This window comes from Pavona decussata, unplaced genomic scaffold (genome assembly GCF_977016875.1).
Source record: "Pavona decussata unplaced genomic scaffold, jaPavDecu1.1 SCAFFOLD_81, whole genome shotgun sequence".
Taxonomy (NCBI): domain Eukaryota; kingdom Metazoa; phylum Cnidaria; class Anthozoa; order Scleractinia; family Agariciidae; genus Pavona; species Pavona decussata.
In genome coordinates this window covers 68,550-83,156 of record NW_028145499.1, presented here as the reverse complement: position 1 = coordinate 83,156, position 14,607 = coordinate 68,550, and the positions used below count along the sequence as shown (strand labels likewise).

Here is a 14,607-nt window from a genome sequence, read left to right as displayed (position 1 = left end):
AGAAGTCTTGATTTGTTGCTCAAGCATGCAAACTGTTTGGTAAATTTGAGAACAATGTTGTCAAATACCCACCGTTGTCAGTTCTCCTGGCTTTCTGAATTTTAGGTGCCCAGTCTTTTAGATTGATCAAAACCGCTTCCTCCGTTATTCCCTCAAATTCCGCTTGGTGTGGGTGTTGTGTTCGGGCAACAGAAACGTACGTGATGAGAATTTTCTTAACTCCGTATCAAGAAAAGCTGATCAAATTCAAAGACAATGCTCTTTGTTTGGCGTCGCAAATACGGCCTTAAAAGGAGATTTTGAAACGCCAAACAAAGGCTTATTAATTCAGGAGGGAAATTCAAACTCGCTGTTATTACAATAGCGAAATTCACGAGGGAAATTCAAATATAGCCGATGACTGCACGAGTTCGAAATTTGCATATTTGGCGAAAGCGTCGCGTCGAGTGAAAGCGTGATGGTTTTAAACTAACACCTCTTCTTTAAGAGTCGCGCTAGCAATCGATGCTTTTGTTTTAAGACTAAATGACAACGACCACATTGATCCTTTTCATTCAAACGGTCTAATCGAGCGATTTTTCCAATCCAAAGCGCGAGTTTTCATGAACGAAACCTTTTCTTTCCTTTCCGTGGCGTTTGTTCTAAGTTAGTAAACCAGCTTTCCAGAGTGAGTCGTTGATAGTAATTTGTACAGTAAGCAATGCACTTGGCAGAGTTCCAGTCGATTCTGTGGTTCGTTTGTAAATGGTGCTCAGCAATGTGATTGTTGATATCACCATTTCTAGTTGCTCGTTTGTGTTCAGTCAGTCGTACGTTTAAATTCCTGCCGGTCTCACCAATATAAGTGGCCTGGCAAACCATTCGTTGACCAATCAGGTTAACAACCAGAGACGTATATACCACCTACTGACGTTCCATAATTCACTTGACTCTGAAGATGACTTCCGCTCAGGTTGTCGAAACGTCAGTCAAAGTCACCACAAACAGTCCTTCTCAGGACTACACTCACCCGGATGATCATAATTTACGTACTTATGACATGACTCCTGGGTTCAAAACATTTACAATGTCTATAAAAGTACAGACAAAACAAAATGGCGTCAGATGTAACGCTCATGCTCTCCTCACCAAAAATAGAGCCAATTTTCAATTTTGCTCGTACTTTTTCCATGTTGCTGTAAAAAAGCTCGAGAGCAGTTTTTTATGGTTTACGCTACTACTGTTCCAAAACCAAAACAATGATAACCAGACCAGAACTAGGAACAATTTTTGAACTGTATCTCCAGATTAGCACGTAGGGTAGTATACTAAAAACCATCCATAATTCAAGACAAGAGACTCTCTTGTTCAAGAACCAAACCAAAATAACCATGTGCTTACAAATGGTTTTTGACTTAATGTTTGCTTCATTTAAACGTCACTGAAATGTCACATTTGTCCCTCGTGTTCGGCTACATTGGTTGGACGAGCACTCTTCCAGAAAGAGCCAGTTTCGCCACAGGGCGTTTCAATACTTCACTTCAGCTGATTTTACAACATTCTCAGAACAAGGGAAAGCTTTCACACTCCTGCCAACAGTCCAGGGGCCCGTTTCTCGAAAATCCCGGTAACTTACCGGGCCCAATAACTATATTTTTAAACTTTTTTCCGCCGATTACACAGTGATTACAGACATGGTAATTGGCCAATGTTTTCATAGAATTATAAGAGTTCAAAATTTACTGTTCAAAGCTAACAAAAATTGACTTCTGTTAAGAAATATTTATCACCAAAAAAACTCATCGGGCCTAGTGCGTTACTGGGATTTTCGAGAAACAGGCCCCAGGACCCTCAGGAGTTCTATAGTCAACTAAAAGCACCAGCTCACCAATCTTCACGTTAGGTGCAGCTTGGAACCATTTCTTTCGGGAAGTTAAGCCAGATAAGTACGCACATAACCATCTTTTCCAAATGTGAGAGGTAATAACGTGCGCTTGTCGCCAACACTTTTGGCATGATATCTCCTTGTCAATGAAGATTCCAGTTGGAAGGTTAGGTGTCGCTTTGCCAACGATAAAATGGTTAGGAGTTAACGCTTCAAAATCATCTGCATTTGAACTCACGTCAGTTAAAAGACGACTTTTGTCAAGGGATCCAACTTCCACAATAGCAGTTAACAACACTTCATCGGTCAGAACTTGATTCTGCAGGAAAACAATAAGAACCTGTACGATCTCACCAAACGTTCCCATACTCCTCCCCCCCTCCCCCATGTAGGTTCCGGCAGGAGGGTTGAATACCCATTAAATTTTCTTTTTCCTTTTACTGCTGGCTGGAGGTTTCAAGTTTAAATTTCCTTCAGGCCATCTTTCTTCTAAGAGGCTTAAAAAGATAGGACCATTCAGCCATCTACTCTCTGATGTGAAAGCTGTAACTTGAAGTCCTCTGGTACCATTCCACTGACATTCTACTGGCTTGATTCTGTCAGTTGTGTCCGGAATCTCACCAACTCGGTTCGCATTAAAGACACGGTGACGCTTAGATTCGCCACGAATCCACTTGAACACAGTGCTACTGTTAGTCGACAGGTAGGAAAAATCTACCTTAATTAAGCTTAGGCCTACTCTGGGACCTTAAGTCGCCTTAACTTTGGGCGATTTAGGGCGATTTAAGGCGATTTAAGGCGACTTAAGCAAAACACACTGTAAAATTGAAACGATTTTAAGCGACTTAAGGCGATTTAAGGGGACTTAAGGCGATTTTAGGCGACTTAAGGCGATTTTGTTCGACTTAAGGAGAATCTTACACAAGGTGCGGGGAGTAAGCTAGACTGTTGTCCACGTATCGTTAGGCCTATTAATATACCATAGTGGACATATACAATTATTAAATTCTCAGCCTCGGATATTGCGTTTCTAGCGTTCTGATTGGTTCACTAAATCTGGGTTATCAGCTCATATACCGTAGTTTGACCTTATATGGAAAACGAATGCCCCAGGTGTCGCTAAGCTAAATTTTTTTTTCGGCGGGAAGAGAAAGTTTCTTTGGAAATATGTAGAAAAAAAAAGAAAGAAAGAAATACCAAACAATGCCATCTCAATATAACAACAATAAAAGCCACAAAGTTCGGTATGACACTATTTAATGGTACGTATCTCTGAAGTTTCCTTTAAAATCTTCAAAATTTTACGAGTTTTAGATCACATAACAACAACAATAACAACCGGTTACCTTTAAAAATTTCAGGATGGCTTGCAAATCCTGGCGGTAAGAGGTTAAAGCCAATCGAAGAAATTTCTTAGGAAGAGCTTTATGCCTGCCTTTATGTTTTTACGCATTTACGGGGACTTCAGGAAAAGTTCATTTATGAAATCCGTACGAACGTCGGCCATAATGTTCGTTTCAGTCGCTCGGCATCACTCAGCAAAACATTTGCACAAATGTGCACAGCTCTTACGCTTCTCAAATAAGCTTGAAGTTTAAAAACTTGCACTGAATGCTTCTCTCAGTGAGGTTGTACCTCGTACACGTGGACTTGCCTGAAGTGTTTTAAATCGTCCGCGAAGAAGTCAGTTCAGCAAGAAAAAAGCCGTCCTTGCCCTGATCTCTTCCTTCGCTCAGCACCAAACAGCAGAACATTTGCTCAAATGTGCACAACTATCACGCTTCTCGACGAGCTGGAACTTCAAAAGCACTTGAATGCTAGTCTCAGAAAGGTTATAGTTCGTACATTTAAACGTTTCTTGAATTTTAGATGTCCGACTGTGTCCGATTTTCTTCGCTTTCGATTTTTCATTCAACTCCGTTTGCAAAGAGCTGCGCGTGTCATGTGACCATTACGTTTCGCGCGCTTTGGTCGGAGGTTGCCTCAACATCCGGTCGTTTTAATTTAAAGGAAATTTTTTCTTAAAATATAAAAATTCAGTAAACTTCAACAGCAATATCCAAACGCGGAGAATTTAATAAAACAATTATTCCATTCGCGCTTGTTGGATATGAGATTAGTTATAGCCAACTCGGCGCTTCGCGCCTGGCTGGTTATTTACCATCTCATATCCAACGCGCGCTCATGGAATGATTGTTAATTAATTTGCCTTGTTTAGGTCCCACATGGATATGGAACCCTTAACCTTAAAGGCAAACAGGATGTTCTTGCCACCGTTCCACCAATCAGGGAACCAAGCCTTAAAATGCAAATAGCTGTAAGATAACTGATAAATTACCCAGGCTTCATCATCACAAAGATTTAAAGTCTTTAGTACAGACACCCCAGTTCAGGCCCAGAGAGGCCTTCAATATGACCTTAACTAACACGCATAGACTTGAACAAAATGTGTCCAAGAAAGGAAATATAATATTGCCTGGATTGTTGTGATGCAAGCATTATGTGTCAGGAAACTCCATGGGTGATGATCCCCGAAAAATTTGACATGATGCACATTATGCCCACAAGTGATTACATCTGGAATTTTTTTTATACATAATTCATCTACAAGAGTATTGATCGGTAATAAATATGTCAAATATGTAAAGAGTATCAAAAATCACTCAATCAATCACAATGATATATTTAATACACATTAAGCTTAGCAAGCCTATATCAAATAATTTGATCAACTACAGCATTTTGTTACATTCACGATTAATATAACACTTATGTCAATGGCTGAATTCCTCCATTCCAAATTGCACTTGCTTGATGGCCGTCGTTGCCAAATTCATACCAGCTTCAAGCCAGAAATCCAGCTATAAAAATGTGATACGCCTCCTTCTGTAGCGTTTTCCCTATTTAAAAGAAAATATACACCGTTCAACTGATGACAACATAACAGAACAAGAATACGCATAACAAATTCACAAAAATGTACACATACCTTGAAAGCATGCATTGGTGCCGCCATTTTGAAGACGATCGTCCCAGCATGCATCTCTATTTGATCCCAGTGCCCACACTTCTTTCAAACGCATGCAACTTGTGGATTCCTGGATTTATTTTAAGAGGTTTTCGAATTATTTCCAGTCTGAGTCGCAGTGGAAAAGATGTACGTAAAAGTGGATTTCTACTTAATGGTCAATTACAGGAAACATTTTAGCAATGAAGATTTGCGGCAAGAAACTGAATTTTATGTATGTATGAAATCAGAACGAGCTTTAGCTAGTCTGGACGCCTGGCACATTTCAGCTTCTTCGTTTGTTTACAAATGCTACTTAAGTCAAATGGTTGTTGTGAAATAGACACTCATCGCGAATAGATTTGGCACGTCAATATCCAGAAGTTATCCTTTCTTGCATTTATGTACGTATACTGTTCGATGGCGCCTGATAGGTTTTCCAATCGGTAAGTGACTGATAGTGGATAATTTTAACCTTCATACAGTGTGCTTATAAGCTTATAAAGTTCATCAATTCTTGATAAGAGACATTGACTCTTGAATTTTTTTTAGGACCTAGTTAGAAAAAATTAATATCTTCTCAACAGAAAAGAAAAGCTCATTTTATTTATTTGTGTTCTCCAAAATATTCCAATAAAAAGTTCATGCAGGAAAAGGAATCCACAACTCCGTTCATGTTTTCCTTTCCATGCCTCAGTAATTGCACATGACCTAAGCCTCGGCACAGTTTGAATACATTGCTTAATTCATACCTGCTTTAAAACACACGTGTTAATACCGTATTTATTCGATTTACCACCCTGGGCACAGGTCACCAAAGCGTATGTGACACAGGTTACCATGCAAGCGTGATTTAAGAGTTTGTATGGAGTTAAAATTAAACCGAAATTTAGACAACAATTTTCCCTAAAAAACTCACAATAATTATAGTTAAGTCTGAAAAAGCTTACCCGGTGTGTTTAGCTGTGTTTTCAATTCTCTTCAGTGCTTCCAAACGCTGTTTTGAGCGGTTTATCTCTCAGCAGCTGGTCCACGTGCATCACTGTATTATGTGAACGGAAAGGTAGGAAACTACAAGTCCAATTTCAATGAAATTTGGCCTGTCATTTAAGGAGAGCACTTCGAAAACCTCGCTAAAATTTGCTTGAAACTTAAGCTCTCGCTTACCTGCCTCAACATATGGCAAGAAGGATAATGTGCGGTCCTTCCTGGGTAGCTCATTTACGGAGGAGTTTATTTATTGAGACACAGACCTTCGTTGAAAACAAAGTTCATTTCAAATCGGGAGCCATTTTTGCTGCCGACCGAGCCGTGTCGCTGGAATGTTGGAACAAACTCACGGTCAAACCTAGGCACGAGTATTAAAATGTGCCCAGCCGGGGAAATCCACGGGAAGCCTTTGGCACCTAACAAACCACACACACCCCCTCCCGGCTACGTGCAGTTCACTGCTGAGAGATAAACCGCTCAAAACAGCGTTTAGAAGCACTGAGAAGCATTGAAAACAAAGTAAAACACACCGGATAAGCTTTTTCAGACTTAAGTATATTTTTTGCGGGTTTTTTAGGGAAAATTGTTGTCTAAATTTCGATTTAATTTTAACTCCATACAAACTCTTAAATCACGTTTGCATGGTAACCTGTGTCACATACGCTTTGGTGACCTGTGCCCTGGGCACTTAATTTTGGAACCATGAGGGTCTCCCAACATTTTCAGCAAGCCAGGGCATTTTTTAGAGAATAACAAGACAAGGGATAACGGGGGCTGACAAGTTTATTTCGCTTGAACAAGACACAGAAAGTGCAAAATATAACATAAACAATATAAAAGTTTGTTGAGTATCATATCAAAAACCAATTTTGGAACACAACTGACACTGATCTTACTTCATGCTGGGTTAGTACAGAAATGTATTTTGTTGGGAGGGGGCGGGGTGGGCTCTTATTTGAGGGCAGGCTCTCATTCACTTTTTGGGCTTTCGGGGTTGGCGCTTATTCGAAGTGGGTGCTTATTCGTAGGTGGGCAGTTTATCGCATAAATATGGCAAACTGCCAAGAAGGCTTCTTGTAGTGCAAGATTATTGGAGCCATGCCAGTGAAAGAATATTCTTGTACCATTAATTTAGGGTTTCTGTTAAAATGTGTAACAACCAGGTCTTTTACTTTTAGGAAGAGTCCTCCAACCCCAGCTTTTAAGTTCTCACATTTGTATGGGGGGATGGTTGATGGAATTATATATAATATTACGACCATCAGTTGAGTCACTGACAGAGATCAGTAACCCAATGAACACACTGTTATGGACATTAAATTCATATTTGTTTTTATTGAAATGGGGAAGTTTATCCTCTGGGGGAAATTTGAGCTTTTTATAATGTAAGCGATTTTTAAAAGATCGGCAGGGGCTGGGGGGGGCTCCCATATAAAAATTAAAGGGATAAACTCGAAAAGTTTGAAAAGAAGCTCTAAAAGGTATAAGAATTCTGCTTTGGGGGCATGATCTGAATAATTTTTTTTTACCATTTTATTTAGGAAGTACCAAATCAGTTGATTGACATTTGGTGCCTGTCATATTTTTTGGCTCATTACCCTAAAAGCAACCACAGTGTATCTGATGGAAGTAATTCTAGCTTTTAACACCCTAAGGGTTATCAAACCACAAATATTAACCCCTAAAAGCTATGGCAATCACCCCCGTCAATTTAATATGAGACCCCCCTTTCCTCGGCCTGGGGTATTTAAAGCGACTTAAGGCGACTTTAGGCGACTTTAGGCAACTTTAAGCGACTTAAGGCGACTTAAGGTCCCAGAGTAGGCCTAAGCTTGTAATCATGTTCCTTGACTACGACACTAGATACCCTTGCACTTAAATCTGCAGGTTGCAGCTCAAGTCTAGGGATGCTCAAAGGTTTCTTGGGCGCTACACGCGTCTTTGATAATGTTTAATGCTTGTATTGCGCTTTTTACATCTAAATATGATCAAAAGCGCATCACACACATTCACCACGTTTTAAACAAAACAGTCAGATTTTGTGTCCCAAATGAAACCAAGGCCACGTCCCACAGGCAGAACAATTTCTTCTTCTAGCACCTTGATAGACTGAGAGAGCCCTTTCTGATTCTGGTATGCGTTTTGTTACCTCTTTCACGTTCGAAACCCATTTGGTCAAGTTAAATCCAGCACGTTTCAGCATCGAAACAAGCTTCTGTTACACTTCCAGTACTTCAATGTTCTGTCATCTAAAAAAGACTTGAACAAATTGTCTATATAAAATTTGCGTTTTACAACACAAGCCGCGATAAGGCTTCTGGAAAGACGTTTTTCACGATGCTACTTATTGGATGCAAAGTGGTGTTCAGTTTCTGCAATGCAATTTCAAGTATGCATTGTCTACGAGTAGATTAAATTTCCACTACGACAGGCCTTGCAGTAAATATTATGTCTCATGGTGGAATGCAAAATCATATCTATTTTCTTTTTAATGCGTTCAAAAATAAGAAACAAAATTTCATATCACAGCCTTTCCTGGAAAAATAAATTGTCTCCTCTCAGAAAGCGGCATTCCAGAGATAACTGAAGTAGTTGTATCGGCTCGTTAAGGGCTGATTTTATGCAAATGAGAGGCATTGAACAATAATTGATCTATTGGACGTATCGATGTTTTATACAAATGACATGACATTACGACCGAAAAGAGAGTCACGAAAGAGAGTCACGCAATACCGGAAGTGAGTGGAATTGTGCCCAGTCCCCTCTCGATCCAAAGACACCAGAATTAGAACTGCTAAGAAAAGTGTAATGGAAAAAAATCCAATTTACAAGCGGGAAGGTGGGCGTGTCCCGAAGGGCCAGGCGTCCCTTCGAGTATTTTTAATAAAAAACGATATTTACAAGCGGGAACTTGGGCGCTTCCCTAGTGGTCACACGTCCCTTTTTACGATTCACGCAACAGTTCTGCCGTTTCCTCATCTTAGGGGGTGTATCTAACATAACCGTACGGGAACTTTTGAAAGGCAGTAGGATCAACCACGCGCTTATTATACAGCAACTGATATTTCTTGACGTGGTGGGTTGTCTCGATGGCGTACAGTTTGGCGTCACGGACGATGTGATGGCCCTTGGTGAGATCGGTCTGGCGCGCCATCTATTACAAGGGATTCTGGATGTCGTCCAGGACTTTTTGGCGCAGAACCTGATAATTCATCTGGGCGAGACCCTTCACACTTTACAATCTTCTTTACCCTTGTTGGTAACGTAGCCGTAGTTTTTGGGACCCCGAAGCAAATTCAACGATGTATTTACCATTGCTCAACTCATCTTTGAAGTCCCCGAGGTAATCGCCAAGAAGAGGATCGGGCAACCCCGGACTTAGGATGTATACATTACTGTCTGTGTCACGATAACATGAACAGAGAGCCGAACATCACTCACATGACCAAAATGACCTATCAGATTCCCATTTGCTGTCTTCTTCTTCGTCTTCTTCTTCTTCTTCGTCTTCTTCGTCTTCTTCTTCTTCTTCTTCTTCTTCTTCTTCTTCTTCTTCTTCTTCTTCTTCTTCTTCTTCTTCTTCTTCTTCTTCTTCTTCATCAGGGACCTGAGGCTCTTCGAAGTCGGTTCAAAAAAAGTTTTAATTTATCCACGGCTGCTTCCGCAGCTTGTTCATAACCCATAGTTTAGATTAGATAGATGTTAGTTCTTGCTGTTAGGTGATACCTGCGAAACCAGATTTGAGGCGAAGAGAAAGTACTACCCATACTAGTATATCCCTAAAATTTTCTCCTCTTGTTATAAAGGAAAATCTATCAACAGCTATGGTTTAACGTTAAATCCATGAGACCCAAAATTAAACATTGCACATTTTCAGCGTCACGCAGGATTTCCGTCATATCCTGCACGTAATGCTTTGTATGTGTTTTTTTCCCTGTTCACTCCCTTGTCGGAACTTGATTTGTACTATAATGATTAGATATAAAATAAGTTCCCTCACTATCTTGTTCAAACTCCCTGATGAAGTCTGTGTTATCAGACGAAACCGGTAGGAGAAAATAAAGAAGTTGACAACTGTTGATGCATTTGCTTTGGTTTTACTTTACTACGCTTTGAATGGTAAACAAACCTCTCGCAAGTTTCTCAACCAATCGAGCAAAACCAAACCTAATTGCATGACTTGGTCACTTGGTCATTCCCTGCGGTTAACACCGGCTACATACATTTGCCTTGAGTTCTGATTGGTTCATTGTTTACGTGTGTTGTAATTGGCCAGAGTAATTACTGTGGTTTTGGTCTTAAAGGACCCTAGTCAGCCTCAGCCATATTCGATGCCATCGAAATTATTGATATTGCATGAGGAAGCGAAATCTTATTGCTTTACTGTAAGTTGTGTTCCTGAAAGTATGTTTCATCATCTTTAGTAGTTTCACAGTAATTTCGTTCATTTCTACATTTCTACATTTCCGAATAAAATATAATAGCCAAACTCTCGCATATAAACAAAAACAAAGGTGTGGCTGACTAGGGCCCTTTAAGAGTTCCCTACATGTCTACTGACAGTAGCACTGTGTTCCATTGGATTCGTGGCGACTGTTAGCGTCACCCTGCCTTTATTGCGAACCAAGTTGGTGAGATTCTGGACACAACTGAACCAAACCAGTGGAATCATTACCCTGGTCCTTTTGCCTAGCCGACGATGGTAGCAGAGGACTTCCAGTTACAGCTATCACATTAGAGAGTAGATGGAAGTAGATGGTTGAATGGTCCTGCTTTTTTAAGCCTCTCAGAAGAAACATGGCCTAAACGAAATTTAAAGCTTGAAACCTCCGACCAGCAGAACCAGGAAACAGGGGGTTTTACTGACGTTGAGCAAATTCTTTTAACGACAAGGTGACAAGTGGCCAAGACTGACACTGAAATTTCCATTATCATGTAGGCATGTATTATATTTATCCAACTGAGCGCAGCTTATTGTTTAAACCTTTTGATACTGTTCAATTCACACACTCCATCTCCGGTTTTTAGAAAGCACAGCGCAGAAATTTAGTTATCCCCTTGGGCGCCGAAGAGCTTAAAGTATTTTGTACTTCTACAATCAAACATACAAAGGAACGAAACAAAACGGCTTGGATTTAAATTTGTAAGAAATAATAAGCTGAGACAGCAACTTGAAAAAAGGGTAAAGAGCAGGGACAGAGACTGTCTACAATAAATAGAAAAACTAAGGCGACATTGGTTTCTTTAAAAACACGAGACTAAGTAAAAATATGATAATCGACACCAAAGTCGTGCGAGTATGACGTTCGTCGCAACGCCTAGTTTGGACTTTTCTCCAAGGATTAAAGAGTCTACAGGATAAAAAAAATACGCAGTACATCGAGATGTAGAAAAGATCAGTTGCAGGTCAGTTTAACATTGAGAGATGCGAGAATAATAGTCACATATTTCACTCAGCCTCTCAAGCGATGTTGACATGACTGACATCGAAATCTTGATTATCGCTCCACACTTAGCTCTGGTATGGAAAATTTAAACTGGTGAGAAATTCCTCAGTTTAGTATCATTTTCTTCATCTTAGGCAATCAGTCTGCACACTCCAAGTCCTCACCATCGGCTTGAGGAATATCTTCAAAAGTGTATTCAGAAACTAGGGCGTGGAAGAATACCTTACGGGATTGTAAAATGCTCGAAGATTTTAGCCGAGAAGCAATCTGATAGGATACTGTCATAAAATGGACTAAATAACAAAATGGTTTCTCCTCAGCGATATCATTCAGTCCATAACCTTTATAGACGACTAGAGTAATAACGTCTCTATTCGGAGATTAAACTTACCTTCTAGACGTGTCGTCACAAGAAACTTTGCTTTAATATTATTGAAATACTAATTAGAAATTCTCTAGCTTATAAATCTTTCCCTCATTGAAGTGAGCATCTTTTATGTTTATCCACCAGAGCGCAATTCTACTTGAAAGCCCTTTAGAAACATTGTTCAAATCGCTCTCGCTATCTACTTGTGTTTGACGGCGGGCTGCCAAGATTTCAGCGGTGAGGGTAAAAGGCGGAAAGAGTTTGCGGAATGGAATGTGGAAAGACGTGCGGAATGGCATAATTATGCAAAATAAGAATTGCGGAATGACATAATTATGCGAGATACGATTTATGCATAATGACTCACAGAAATACATTAAACTGAAAAAGCGCGCCTTTTTTTGGGCGCCAATTTGCAAATACAGCCTTTTTGTAACCATTCAACCGAAGAATGCATCACAAAAACCCAAACGATGGTATCTTCGAATTCAAACTTTTTTCCTTCGATTCTCATCGCATAGCCGTTGATGCAACATAGCAGCTCGTGGACTTTTATCGTTCGCGAGTGAACACAAGATTTGTAATACATTTGCATTAAAGAGGTTTGTTTATTTACGTAACCTGGTTTCCATTTCCACACGAGTCGTCCGCCAATTTACGGGAGATGTATACAACTCAATCGAAGGCTGGTTAAACTTGACATGTTTCAAGCTTTCACAGCGCCTCGCAGGAAAAAGACGTGAGTAAAGAACCGCCTCTGTTTATTTTTGAAACGATTTATGTCACTTGTCGAGAACAGTATCTGGTTATGACGAATGTGTTGTGGTTCGGTCATGCTCATTTCCGTTGTTTTACGTTTTATATTAATCAATTTATCATACACAGCCGAACACACACACACACACACGCAAAAAATAAATTAATAAATGAAAACGAAAATAAAAATTTAACCGCAATCTATACCGCAGAACTCTTTCCCCGTATTTTGACGTGTAGATTTCGGTTTTTTAATTTTCGAAGGAAGGATCTTGATGTAACAAATTTTCAACTCCAACATTTTATAAGAAACTATATCTAAGCAATTCGGGAAAGATTTCCGCACAGCCCCATACATTATTTATCTATGCACAACTGTCACACTAACCCACTTCCAAAAACGACGAGCGTGAAAACAGAGTGTGTGCCAAATGTATAGATAATTATGCATGGGGCTGTGCAGATATCTTGACGCAACTCGTACTAAAAATACTGTAAGAGACTAATGTCACTTGAAGCCTCGGTAATTAATACCATACCGTAATTCTTATCTACTTTCTTTTCTTTTTCCTTTTTTTTTTATTTTAAAAAATCGATATAAGCTTGTATTGTACTGGTTATCCCATACCATGAAATCCCGGTTTTAAGTCCCCCTCCCCTGCTAATAAATCGCCTCGATTTTTGGGCCATCTATTTGTAAACGAAAATTTTATTCCGTGATAAACCCCTACCACTCTTCCACCTATAGTCCCATCTTTGATCTTTATATAAACACGTAACACCCCTTCCCCCCTTGCCCTTAAAAAAGCCGTTGACATTTCCTTTTTACGTATCCCCACCCGTAACCGGAATTTTACGGTATTATGGTCTATGCCTCATTACAAGAGCCTGTGAAGTTTTCCTAGACTCAACCTATTGTTGACTTTTTTGGTTTTCCTTGTTTTATCTGATTGGTGAGTATCACAGGTCTCGCAGAGGTAAACCCATAAATGATTGGATTGCTCAGTAGCTCAACAACAGTAACTCAAGTAGCTCTACAAACATGTAATCTAACCACACTTACACCCCAGGGGAGGGGGGGGGGGGGGGGGGGGGACTCTTACATAAAACTGAAGGGACAAGCCGTCAAAAATGTTGAACAGAATGTTCTAAATTGTACCAGACTCTCTTGGCATAGGTGTGGCCCCAATGTAGTTTCCTTAAGGGTTACCAAAACAAAATATTGAAATAATCAAGCAGTTTCCTCATTGCACAGAACAGAAAAGCTTTCCTTTGAGGTTTTGAAAGGAGAGATTCAGATTTCCACCGCAATGGTACAAAACTGCACATTTTCAACCCCTGTCAGGGACAAGCATTTTTACATCGCCCTAAAATTGACCTCCCATTTCCCCTTGGAGTGTAGAGCAATAATAACTAACTGTTCACATGGAATTAACGTTTGGCAACAACAACAACAAGCAAGAGAGGATCAAAAGTATGAATTCTCCATACATGTTCCGATACATACCCAGCTGTTCACTATTTATGACTTTTTTTTAGGTCAACGATACAACCAGAGTTTTTTTGTTTTTTGTTTACGTACACATAATTTTTTTAAAAATTAATTTTTATGATTCTTGATGACTGACCTAAAAATAAACCAAGGGGAATCGTCATCATTCCAATAAGTCATGTAAGACCATTAGAGGATTAAGCCCACACATATACTTGATCCTCTCTTATGACAACCAAAACTATATCCACCATAACTTTAGCTGGTAATTCTAGTTGTCATAGCAGTTTCCATATCCACATATATAACGCTTGTAATATGAAAACTCTACAAATAGTATCTTCATTTAACATAAAGTTTGAAGATACTTAAGCATAATATAAACAAGGCTGTTTTCACGCAAAAAAATGAGTTGTTCATGACATAATTAGTGACCGATCGTTTATTACGTCCTAGGGGGTTAAACGAGCTCTTTTTGGGGGATGTGGGGGGGGGGGGGGGTAATTTTGTACCTTGTACGAAAAGTGAGGGGGGTAAAATCGACTAGATACTTCTCCATATCGCTACTATTCTTCAGAGCGACAAAGCTCTTGCACGTAATAGGTTGAGTAATGACATAGACAGGCAAACCGTGTATTTCATCAAGCAGTTTATCTCTGAAGGCTTGTTTCTCTGGGCAAAAAA

At 39.7% G+C, this 14,607-nt stretch overlaps 1 long non-coding RNA gene across 1 annotated transcript; it reads right to left on the bottom strand.

The window, feature by feature from the left end:
- Positions 1–4,531: 4,531 nt before the first annotated feature.
- Positions 4,532–4,946, bottom strand: LOC146476055 (uncharacterized). Its single transcript, XR_014865712.1, has 2 exons — positions 4,854–4,946; positions 4,532–4,764 (listed from the first exon to the last, which is right to left on the bottom strand). It is a non-coding gene; the product is annotated as an uncharacterized LOC146476055 (long non-coding RNA).
- Positions 4,947–14,607: the final 9,661 nt, after the last annotated feature.